The sequence below is a fragment of the Mustela lutreola genome, chromosome 3 (genome assembly GCF_030435805.1).
Source record: "Mustela lutreola isolate mMusLut2 chromosome 3, mMusLut2.pri, whole genome shotgun sequence".
NCBI lineage: Eukaryota > Metazoa > Chordata > Mammalia > Carnivora > Mustelidae > Mustela > Mustela lutreola.
Window position 1 is genome coordinate 136990597 of NC_081292.1, and position 13068 is coordinate 137003664.

The window sequence follows — 13068 nt, forward strand, 5'->3', positions numbered from 1 at the left end:
TGTGATTATTGAAAGATATGATTTTATTGCCATAATGTTTCCTGTGAAGTCCTTGTTTATGTAGATTATCTCTAAATTTCTGGTCTATGTTACTCTTGGGGTCCTTCTTTTACAGAACCTTCCTTAATATTTTTTGCAGGGTCAGCTTGGTAGTCACATATTCTTTCCGTTTCTGCCAATCTTGGAAGCCCTTGTCTTTCCATCCATTCTCAATGACAGCCTTGCTGGATAGAGTATCCTTGGCTGCATGTCCTTCTCATTTAGTACCCTGCATATGTCTTTCCAGCCCTTTCTGACTTGCCTGGTCAAGGTTTGACATAACTCTGAAGTTCCTCTCTCTGTATGTAAGTAATCTCTCCCCCCGCCCAGCTGCTTTCAAGATTGTTCCCTAGGATCCAAGATTTTCAAATTGTACTATTATATGTCATCAGTCTGTTCTCATTGATCTTGGGAGGGGTCGTCTCTGCCTCTTGGGCACAAGTGCTTATTTCCTTCCCCAGATTAGGGAAGTCCTCAGCTACAATTTGCTCAAATATATCTTCTAGACCTCTCTCTCTCTCTCTCACTCTCCATTCCCTCAGAGATCTGACATTGGAAAGTTTCATGGCATCATTAATCTCTCTCAGTCTGATCTTTTCAGCTTTCAGGAGTTAATCCCAGGCTTCCTTGGCTTCCTTCTATCACCTTATTTTCTAGCCCACTAATTCATTCTTTACCCTGGCTTTTGGAGTATCCAGTTTAGACTGCATTTCATTCTTAGCTTTTTTAAGTTCAGTTCGATTAGGTCTCATTTCTGCCCTTAGAGATTCTATATTGTTGTTAATATTTTTCTCAAGCCTAGATATCAACTTTACAATTGTTACTCTGAAGTCTATTTCTGACATCTTGCTTGTATCCATATCCATTAGGTCTATGACAGAGGCCACAGTCTATGATTCTTGTCTTGTTGGGGGTTCCTCCTCTTAGTCATTCTGTTGAGGGGTGGTTGAGGGAACGTACGGAGTCCAAAGTATTAACTACGACCCAAGTAAGATGCACCTGTTTTATAGGGAAATTAGGGTTGTCATCCTCTTGTTCTTCCAGAACGTCTTCTGGAGGAGGGGCCTGCTGCACTGTTACTCAGGCAACCCTGCTTGGGCAGAGTTGCCCTGCCCCCAGTGCGGGGAGATGGTCTCAGTGAAAACTGTTTTTTTGTGGCTTTTGTTCTCTGGTGGCTTTCCCTAGTGGCTTTCTGAGTCTCTTCCAAGAGTCAGAGCAGAAGTGATTGCATCCAAACCCCTGTCTCAGAATAGAGAGATCACAGTAGAGGAATAGAGGAAAGCTCTTCACTGAGCTTTCCAGGCCACACTGTTTCCATTTCTGTCTGAGCTAAAAGTCTAAAAACCTAAAAACTGCAGCCTCCCCAGTTTTGTGCCCCACAGCAACAATCCCAAAGGAGTGTTTTATAGGGAACCCAGGGCTGGGCACATCTCTGCCCTTTGTGCTTCTAAAACCACGAGCCTCCCCTGAATCCTGTCTGTGGGCTTTACACTAAAGTCCTTTCCCTGTCACTACCAGTCTACAAGTTTGTGCCTGGTCCCAGGCCAGGATGCTTTTGTTCAATGGTATTATCTCATTTTCTTGGCACCAGCTTATGGTGGTTCTCTCTCCTTTCTGTTTATCTTCCAATATCTGCACATAGAATCACAGGTCCCTGCTTCATACCTCGAGACCTCTGGAGATACTCTGTAGAGATTAAAATATATCTTCTTACATTTAAGGCTGATTTTATGGGTGTTAAGAATGGTTTGGTAGGGGGTGCCCGGGTGGCTGAGTGGGTTAAAGCCTCAGCCTTCAGCTCAGGTCATGATCCCAGGGTCCTGGGATTGAGCCCTGCATCAGGCTTTCTGCTCAGCAGGGAGCCTGCTTCCCTTCCTCTCTATCTACCTGCTTCTCTGCCTACTTGTGATGTCTGTCAAATAAATAAAGAAAAACTTAAAAAAAAATAATGGTTTGATAGATATCCAGCTAAATCCAGGGGACCAGTTGAAATAGGGTTCCCTATTATCTTCCACCATCTTTTCCTGTTTCTGAGTCGCACATTTAAATCAGGAATAATAACTCTCAATTCACAGTGTTGTTCTAATGATTAAATGAAATAACGTGTATAAAACATGTAGTACAATGCCTAGCATTCTAAGAGGAGCTTACAAAATATTAATTTCCTAGTCTTCTCTCTCTTTGGTTAAGCCTTATAACCTATGAATTCTTCCTCATCTGGTCTATATTCTTTTCCCTGGGCTTGGCATTACTGTTGGTATATATGTCAAAATTTCTTAATACCATTTGGTTCTCAGTGGCTGCTTTAGGTAAAGCAAAGCTTTAAGAATGTATATTTGTGGTTAAGAGAACTAGGCTTTCAATTCGACTCCATTCCTAACAGTCACAAGTGAAAATCAATTTAAAAATAATAATACAAATAAATGTAAATTTTTAATAAAATTGGCAAATAAATAAGTTAGTCATTTCCATAAATACAAAATTTAGGCTCTTAATCTTAAAATATTCCATGTTATATCCTCTCTTGTTAACACCAGAGATAACAGCTGGAATAATTAATAAAGTAACTGTTGCTTCTGTGTGCTCGCTTGTAAGAGCAAAGGTACTGGGTCCAGACTATTGGCTAAGTTAAAGTCTTGGCTCTATCACTTAGTAGCTGAGTAACTGAGTAATTACTTAACCTCTCTCTGACTCAGTTTTCTGTAAAATGTAGATATAATAGTACTTACTTCAAAATGTTGTTATGATCATCAAACAAGGTATTACAATGCCAAGTGCTTAGAAAAGAATCTGTCCCATAGAACGGCTATATTGGTATTAGCAATTTTTGTTATCCTGTCTGAAAAGGACAGTGAAGACCCAGCATATTACATACTTCTATACTCCTATCTACCTCTATCATCATACTCAAGTAAAGACTATTTCTGCATTAAAGGCTAATCTCATTAATTGTCTTGAGTTCAATAGCATGATTAAATAAAGCTTACTTTGATGATCTCAAGAGCCATACTTGTTCAATGGGAATTTAATTACTAGTTTAAAACAAAAAAGGGGACACCTAGGTGGCTTAGTTGGTTAAGCGTCCAACTCTTGATTTCGGCTCAGGTCAGTGATCTCAGGGTTATGAGATGGATGCTTGCATCAGGCTCTGTGCTGGACGTGGAGCCTGCTTAAGATTCTCTTTCTCCCTTTCCCTCCACCCTCTCTCCCTTGTCCACCCCTTGCCTCTCTCTGTTGAAAAAAAAAAAAAAAGATAGTTGTATTTTTTTTTCTGCTTGTCATTTAATAATGCTCATTTGTTAGAAATGTAAGTGAGATCACTATCCATATAGAAAATTGCTATTAGCACTTGGTATACCGCCACCTTCTAGACCTTTATATAAGCATGAGCACAGTCACAGGCACACACACACCTGGTTTTTGTTTTGTTTTTTTTTAGATTTTTTATTTATTTATTTGACAGAGACAGAGAAATCACAAGTCGGCAGAGAGGCAGGCAGAAAGAGAGGGGAAAGCACCTCCCTACTGAGCATAGAACCCGATGTGCACCTTGATCTCAGGACTCTGAGATCATGACCTGAGCTGAAGGAAGAGGCTTAACCCACTGAGCCACCCAGGCCCCCGCCTCCAACACATTTATCAAAGAAACACCTAACCAAACACATAAAAATAATGGAATTAACCTATACATGCTATCTTATTACCTGATTTTTTAAAAAGATTTTATTTATTTATTTGACAGAGAGAGAGAGATCACAAGTAGGCAGAGAGGCAGGCAGAGGGGGAGGGGGAAGCAGGCTCCTTGCTGAGCAGAGAGCCCAATCCTGCGCTCTATCCCAGGACCCTGAGATCATGACCCGAGCCGAAGGCAGAGGCTTAACCCACTGAGCCACCCAGGCACCCCAAACCAGGAAATATTTTAAAATTCAGGTAAATACAAACATAATTATCTTACCTAAGCTTTTAAGTTTTTTGGAATGTTCTATTTTAAAGTTTTGTTGAGAGGTGCTTGGGTGGCTCAATTGGTTAAGTGTCTGCCTTCAGCTCAGGTTGTGATCCCACAGTCCTGGGATCGAGTCTACACATTGGGTTCCTTGCTCAGCAGGGAAACTGCTTTTCTCTCTCCTCCCTCCTTGTGCTCTCTTTCACTAATCTCCGTCTCTCTCCCTCAAATAAATAAATAAATAAATAAAATCTATTTAAAAAAAAAGTTTTGTTGATGCAGTGGTGAAGGGTAGTAACAGCAACAACACCAAGTCAGATGTGCTAACACGATGTGACTCTGTTAAATAGTAATCTGGACTCTATGACTATCATGTTCCTGGATGGTCTGCCTATAAGCCTAGAACATTGTGGAACCATAAGTTGATACAGAGGCACATGTACCATTGGAAGACAAAGACTTTTTTGTCAGTTCTGTACTTATTTTAGAGGAACATAAGAACTGTCAAATCTTACAGTGATAAAATGCCAGCATTGTCTATCATTATAACCACTTAAGAAAAAGGAAAATTAAGTAGAGAATTAGAGCAAAGATTACTGATGAATAATAATGTGGATGTCTGAATATCTGACACATCTTCTCTCATAAGGGCCTTTTAAAAGATGCATTTAGTGCTTCTCTGTTTCTAAGGGCTTATGGCCTAATACTTTGAACTATATAGTTCAGCTAATTTTCCTTTGGAAAAGAAATTGACTAGCGTGATGGTGACATAGGATTTATTTCAATAACAGAGAAAAAAACAAATGAAAACCACATACTTTCTTCTCTTAACTGGGATATGATAATCTGATAAACATAATCATAGCATGTTCTCTCTTTATCATTGTTTTTCAGATGTAAAAATTTGCACTTGCTTTACACTTAAAGATGAACGGCTAGCTGACCTTTCTTTCCAACTCCAGCAGCATTTTGTTTTGCAGATAATCTGCTTCATTAATGAAAATCAGAAGCAGCTTGGAATATTTCGTGCATAATTAATTATCTTGGCAAGAAGATTTATGAATGTAATTTTTCTCAATTGCTCCAATCAGGCATAAGTGAGACAAACAAATAAATTAAAACTAAGTTATTCATGGTCTCTTTGTACAAGACAGTGTCAAGGACATCTAAGAGAATTAAGTAAGACATAAAGGCAGATAATTTCTTTTTTTTACTACCCAGATTGTACATATTTTTAAGATACAAATCTTTGCAGGGGGGACAAAGGGTAATAGAATTCACATTTGGAAGGTTTTATCATTTGAGTACCATGTTTATCATAATGGTATAACCATACGTAATCATATTCCTTGTCAATAGGCAATTAAAATGACATCAAAATGGCACATATAAGCACAGCCTCAGGATACCAGTCTTGTACCTGCTTGGTGGGCAGCTATAAAACTGTGTGTGTGTGCATGCACACATGTACATACACACATACGTGCAAGTATATTCTCCTTTATATGATACTATCTTCTAAATACAACTTAGAGCTTGAATGGTTGACCTGCTTAAATTAATATGAGGTAAAATAAAAGTGCCTAGTATAGTGGTAAGTGTTTTGTTTTCTTTTGTTTTAAGTTTCTCTGGGGAGACTGGGTGGTGCAGTAGGTAGGCTTCCAACTCTTGGATTCGGCTCAGGTCATGATTTCAGGGTCGTGAGATTGAGCCCTGTGTCTGGTTCCACACTCTGTGTGGAGTCAGCTTAAGTTTCTCTCTCTCTCCTTGGCTCCCTCCTGCTCATTTTCTCTCTCAAAAATGAATGTCTTTAAAAACAACCTCTCTGAATGCAGGTTTCTAACATTGACTGGCATAAAACCACAATAAAGGTTGAATTATCTTGCAGATACTGGTATCCAATAGCTCAGCCCAGTAACAGACATACATAACTTTCCAGGTACTCATAGATTAAAATTTATTTCAGAGTTTTAACACATGGGCTATCTCTATAATTTGCTCTAAGACATACCAGCAGTAGATGCAAAGTATCTGAAAGTACAGGAGAAGCATAGGATTTTGAAAACAATAGAACCTCCTCTAATTAGAATGTACGCTAACCATTATTCCAAAGTGGTTAGCACACACTCATGCTAAGACACTGATGTCTTAGTGCAGTGCAATGACATTGCATGTCAGAAATCCTGACAGAGGGACTCTGATGCAGATAGTGTGGATATAAATTCTAGCTTTTACATTTATTAGCTACCTCAATGCTTTAGTTTTCTTTTCTGTAAAATGAAAATAATATCTATAGGTTTTTATAGGTTTTCTATAAAAATAAACAATGTTATATAGGTAAAAATGCTTAGAGCACAGCTTTCATATGGTAAGTGCTCAATAAATGTTCATCTGGTCACCATATTGCTCTATACATTGGTGGGTACTTTCTGAGCTTTACTGGATAACCACTGATGCATAAAATCCTGCACATTGGCCAGATCTCACATCAACTCTCTAAATTACAAAAAAATCTTAGCTTTCTAAAACATTATGATGTAGAGGGGAAATAAATGCCATTTCACAGGTTGGTAGTCAGCCAAGTTTCAGAAAGTCCAATTTATTTGTAAGATAAAGTTTAAAATTAATTTTTTTCTCTTTAACTTTCTTCATTCTTTAGTTATTTTTTTAAAGCTCATTTATACTTCTTATGGTTGATTATGTAATCATGAACTTAGTCTGTCATTTCTACATACTCTTCAATTGACCTACCAACTTTTAATTAGGCACAATGATTTAAGCTCCCTAATCAGCCGTGAGAGGACTGGGGACACACACTGTGACCAAATAACACTGTCTGCTGCAGTAGTAGGACTGATGACAAAACTGTTTGGTATGGGTGCTCCCTGGGAAGGTTCTGCATTGATCCCCGATCCTCAAACCCTCCCATCCTGTGGCAGGGATAGCTGCTGCTACCTGAGCTATCTACTAAGCTCCAAACTCTTTGTGGATCTCTTCCCACCACCCTGAACTCTGTTTCCTCTCTGCTCCTGGTGCTGGAGATTGTTGGCTTTTTTTTCCTCCTCAAAAATACTACGACCCCAAACTGGCCAGAACGTGGGACTCATTCCCTCCTTTGCTGTCACTCTCTGGTCCCCAAAGACAAGCAAAGGGTATGATTAATTTTTATGCTTTTTAAGAAGATTTATAAGCAAACAAAATAAATAGAATACTTTGAAAGAATGGCAACATCTCTTAACATTTAACAGTTATTTATCCTGTCAATATGATAGGTTCTGACTCTCATTTTTTTCCAACAACCAAGAATCTGGCTAAAGCTTCGGTATGAAATCTGTTTGGCTGCATGGCATAGGACCCGGATGGTAAAGTGAAAATGTCAAACTTTCATCCCTCTCCTAAGTAACTCTGTAATGTCTATCCCCTCCTTCCTTCCCCTCCCTCCCCTGCCTTTCTATCCTTCCTTCCTTCCTTTATCTCTCTCTCTCTCTCTCTCTCTCTCTCTCTCACACACACACACACACACAATGAATATAATTAGCTCCAGATCACTTATAGGGGAACCCTAGGTTATATCGAGCAAACCGTTCCTTAGATAGTTTTGGCAGAAATGCACATTGCTGGGACACTGGGCTAGTCTCTGTTTCCCGTTCTTAAAATAAAGGCTTTCTTCTACTGCTGAGAAGATTTGCCCCAATGAGTCAGAGGTAATGCTAGAAATAAAGTTTGGGCCCAGACACATCCACCATACTATTTTAGCTACTGGACTAAACAGCTTTCTTCCATTAAGGAGCTGAAAGTGAAGTGCCTACATAAACATAAACAAGAGTTGAGGCCAGTCTTGGGAAGGGAGAAAGTCCTTAGTGACATTTTTCTTGCTATATAGATGTGAGAAGAAAAATGATATGCCAACACAAATCAGAATAATTAAATACATAAAATTGTGATTCTAGACAGGGAATTAGATGATCTATGAAGCTGTTTATAAAGTAAAAAAAAAAAAAAATGCTTCATGACAGACAACATATCTTAGCTTTCCCACTACCCATCAACAGAGAACACTGGGATTCCGTAATTTGTTGAGGAGATACTAGTACCTTCCACTTGACTTCCATAATTCCTAGAGACTTTCCAAATTCCAGAAAAGAAATATTGTGAACATTATCCTCCTAGAATCAATGAAATAAAGTCCAAATAACTAGTAATTGGCTAATAACTGGTTAGCCAATAACTAGTCCCACTATCTATCTAAAAAGAAACCCAACCACATTTTTGACAGTAATTCTTCTTTCCTCCCTGCTCCCAAGTCCTCACTTATAAACATTAATGACACAGCTTTAGTGCCTCTTTCCCTAATATACATGATCGCCCAATGGAGCAAATGGATATTTGAAGTTTTGTTATTGCCTAATTAAATACAGAGCACATTTGACCATATGGTCTAATACAAAAAAGAATGTAAAAAAGAAAAAAACCTTATGGGAGATAAAATAGTTGTTATAATGCTAACGTGCCTTCAAAAACAAAGTAGATGTTAGAAGTGTCACCTGTGGCTATCTGCTATGATTGAAGACACTTTGGTATATGTGTGCATTTTTGATACTTGGAAGAGAGATTATCAAAAAATCTTGGGTTAAAGAAGATAAATAACTGATGCCTTTTACTCTCCTTTATCAGTTTTTGTCTCTAGTAGTAACTGGTTATTTGTCAAGAATTGTTCACACGTGGAAAAGAAAATAAAAGTAATTTGAAGAGATTTTCATCTTCCCTTAAGCATTTCTGTTAAGGTGGTTTGAATTGCTTATTGCTGGCTCACCTCCTCCAGCATACTTTTAAACAAAGTTCAAAAAACAAGATCTGATCTTGGATTGTAGAACAAATTGCACAAAAAGAGAGGGGTAGTTTTTTGGCAGTCTGATGTATCGCTTTGGGCTGCCGCAGAAGTTCACTTCTTGCCACGTGAATTTTTTCTTCTTGACTGTCAGGGTGCATTTTTCTATCGTTGGTGCTACCATGTATTAGTCCAATCTTTCGAATTCTCAGTTTGCACTTGCTGTTGCCTCTGCCCATAGCTGGCGTTTTCTTCTCAGGCAAGTCTACTAATAGGCCTGACCCACACCTGTGCTCTTGAAGGCAATATTTCCACTGAGCCCCAGTGGTAATCCGCAGAAACCTTTTCTGTGTTAGACTTTTTAACTATGGTGTTGCATTTTGGTTTTTATCTTAAGAATGTTCGTAAAGGGGCACCTGGGTGCCCAGTGGGTTAAAGCCTCTGCCTTCAACTCGGGTCATGATCTCAGTGTCCTAGCATCGAGCCCCACATTGGGCTCCCTGCTCAGCAGGAAGCCTGCTTCCCCCTTTTACTCTGCCTGCCTCCCTGCCTCCTTGCGATCTCTGTCTATCAAATAAATAAAATTTTAAAAAAATGTTCATAAAATATTCTGATAAGAACCATTCCTTTCTCCTGGAATCCTCTGGTTCTACAGATGGAGGTGATGAGAAGAAAAACATTAAACAAGAAAGTGTGAATTCTGACCATGACATTTCTGTCTGTGGGATTTTCCTCTTATTGGTTGTGTGACCTTAAGCAAGTTGCTAAACTCATAACACTCCTGCTGGGTGTGTTTCCTAATCTGCTGAAAAAGAAAATCTCTCCACAGAAGAGGGATGTAAAGATTGAATGAGGTAACTTGTAACTTGCCTAAGGTAGTCCCTGAACTCTTTCTGCCAAAGGGGAGGGGTTCATTTCTCTTACTTCCTTCATTTTATCTCATAGCAGGGTGTTGAAGTGGGGATGAGTTGTCCAATAAACACAAACTAGCCCTCTTCCAACCTTTCCTCTCTTCTGGTATGTTCTGGATCCACTCTCCTTCATGTATCTTCAGTCACTGTGCCTGCAAAAAATGCTTAAGTCTCATCTAATAAATAAAGAAAAAAGTGTGGAGAGGCCCTGTTGTTGCCTCTGCCTCCTTAAAGCTGCCATCGGATCTCTCCTTTACTAAACTATTGGGTTTCTTTGGAAGTGTCATTAGTTCTACTTCCTTATCCTCCTCTCAGTGGTCCATAAATGCTTACCAATTCAGAACCATTCTTTTGACTCTGCTATTTTAAATTGCCCTTAATTAAAACTCAGTCCTTAGATCTTCACTTAACCAATATGGATAGTCTAAATATCCTTGAATGGCAGAACTGTTCAATAAAGATATAACTCAAGTCACATATATGATTTGAAATTTTCTAGTAGCCATGTTAAAAAAGTGAAAAGTCATATAAAAAGTAAAAAGCAACAATACATTTTATTTAACCTAATATATCTAAAATAATACTTCAATATTTAATCAGTACTAATATCCTTAACAAGTATTTGTATTACTTTTTTATACAAAGTCTGTGAAATTTGCTGTGTATTTTATACTTAGAGCACATCTGACTTTGAACTTGGTACAATCCAAGTACTCAATAGTCATGTGTGACTAGTGGCTACCATATAGGATCTTGCAGGTCTACATACAGTGTTTGAGTGAGTTTTCTTGGCAATTCTTTCTCATTTCCAAGGCAGCTCTTGGTTTTTATTAAACATTCCTAATTGCTTCTGCTTTGAATCTTTACTGACTTCCTTTCTCTATCTTCCTTTATTCTCTGATAGGTGTTCACCTTTTCCCCACAAAGAAAGATCTCCACCCCTAGTCTATCTTTGTTCTATCTCCGCTGGGCACTGAGTACCTAGAATGTCATGTCAAACTGGTGGAATGATCATGAACACTTTGCTTAGTTGGAGCTGAAAAGTAGGAACTGAGAAGAGAGGAGAAATGTTCTAATTTTCTCCTTAATCTATCACTGCCCAGAATTGATTTCCAGGGCATACTTTGAATGTTTTTTTTCTTCCTTCTTTTCTGCATCCCCTGAACCCTTGGCTTATGTTCCCATCTTTTTGCAAGGATCATGTTCTACAGAATGTCCTGATGCATCATTTACTGTTCTTATCACTCAGGCTTTTGAAAAGCAGCAGATTTAATTTAAATACTTATAAAAAGTGCTCTTGGAATATCTAAGCAGCTGTCTGCAGTATCTACTTGTGGAATGCAATGACTAATTATTAGGTGCCAGAATATTATGGTTGACACACTCTCAGTAACTTAGGGTGTCGTGCTTTTACATCAGAAGGACTCTGAGAGCCTATCCTGTGTGTATGCCACAGCACTACACAGTAAATCTGATCTAAAAGACGACTCATGTATGTGATGCCTCATGATAAGTAACACCCTGACGATGAACTACTTACTTCTGAGTTTTATGCCAACTTGTTTTTATGTTCCCTCCCAGCGTGTATTTGGTAGTAAAAATGTGTAGATCTAAAGAGTCAGCATGCTTTATCAGGAAAGTATGTGATCAGAATACACGGAATACCAACATAGATCTTTAACTACATTCTCTTATAAGGAATAGTATTGCTGTACAGGAATAGTATCCTTTGGGGGTTGAAAAAGTATTTGCCAAATCTAGGGGATGAGGTCAGTAGATGCCTTTTAAAAATCAAAACAACTCACTCCTCGCCAGCTTTCATCACTGCTGGCATGTGCCAGATGACAACTCTGACTCACAAAATTGAACAGGATTATCTGAGGGTTCAGGGTTCTCACCTGTTTTCAGAGATTAGCAAACACCTGTTTGTACTTGTTTTTTTTATTCACTCAGATTTTATATTAACTTTCCCTCTTAAAGCATTCTTGAGATTTGTGAGTTCCTCCCACGTTAGCTAAGAATAAATAAAACCCACTCCCAGTACTTAGTAAATGCTCTCTTAAACTTAGTTATATTCATGGTCCATGTTTCTTTGATGAAACCTTTAAATCATTCCTCTGGATGCGGTTTTATATAAGTTCACTGCATCTTTTGTGAGAAACTACTCTTATAAAAATTAAATAAATTAGTGAATAAACTTTATAGATCTTGATAAAATACTCTTTTTGTGTTCTAATATGCATATTGTACATAACACCTAGTTCTGATTGAGATAACAGAAAGATTATCTTCAAAAAATTGTTTATACCTATATAATACTTTAGATATAGAGATTGGCAAATGTTTATATTGTGTACAGGTTGCCAAGTATTCTAAAAAAAAAATGAAGTATACTTCATATGAAAACTGCTACAGAGTTACCATTATTTTTTAATTGCACTGACGGTAGGTGAAAATGCTGGTTAGCAAAGATCTCCAGTTAGCAGAAAGTTGGAGGAACCTCTTACCCCAAATTGTACTGCTTATTCCATGCTGAAAAATGCTAAGTGTTGGTATAACCATTTGATCTCATAATCAGCTTGGTGATATCAGCCCTGTAATGATAATGGAATGTTCTATTCTACGTAACCCCTAACTTGACTTTTGTGTAGTGTGTGTGTGTGGTGAGAAGGGAGGTGTACATTTACTATGTGGAGCTTCAGGACTAACTAGCTTTCTCTTTGACCACCTGCTTTGCACATTTCTCTATGTTATAAGAGTTCAGAGAAATCCCAAGGTGGTTGGAGGCAAGACAACCTGGGCTGGAAATTGGGAGGGAGACAAACCATAAGTGACTCTTAATCTCACAAAACAAACTGAGGGTTGCTGGGGGGAGGGGGTTTGGGAGAAGGGGGTGGTATTATGGACATTGGGGAGGGTATGTGCTTTGGTGAGTGCTGTGAAGTGTGTAAACCTGGTGATTCACAGACCTGTACCCCTGGGGATAAAAATATATGTTTATAAAAAATAAAAAATTAAAAATTAAAAACAAACAAACAAACAAACAAAAAAAAACAGTACATTTGTTTGGGCACCACACACCATTTTGAATGGGATGCCAGGATTCATTCTTCAGTCTTGAAGTAGTTCCTCCTGAAGGCCAGGGCTGAAAGACTTTGGGTTACCTAAGATGGCCGCACGGCACAGTGAAAAGAGCATGTATTTTGGAATAATGTAGGTTTGGAGACAAACCTGGCTCTGCCACTTACTATATGGCCCTGGATAAGCTGCTTCACCTCTCCTCATCTCTGCAATGATGATATCATACTTGTTAGAGAATTGTTGAGAGAAATAGAGATGATGCCCAA

At 38.5% G+C, this 13068-nt stretch overlaps 1 protein-coding gene across 7 annotated transcripts in view; it reads left to right on the forward strand.

The window, feature by feature from the left end:
- The window catches only part of CCDC141 (coiled-coil domain containing 141), a 234603-nt gene that overhangs the window by 98506 nt on the left and 123029 nt on the right, over positions 1–13068 (forward strand). The gene's annotated exons all lie outside the window — the stretch shown is intronic.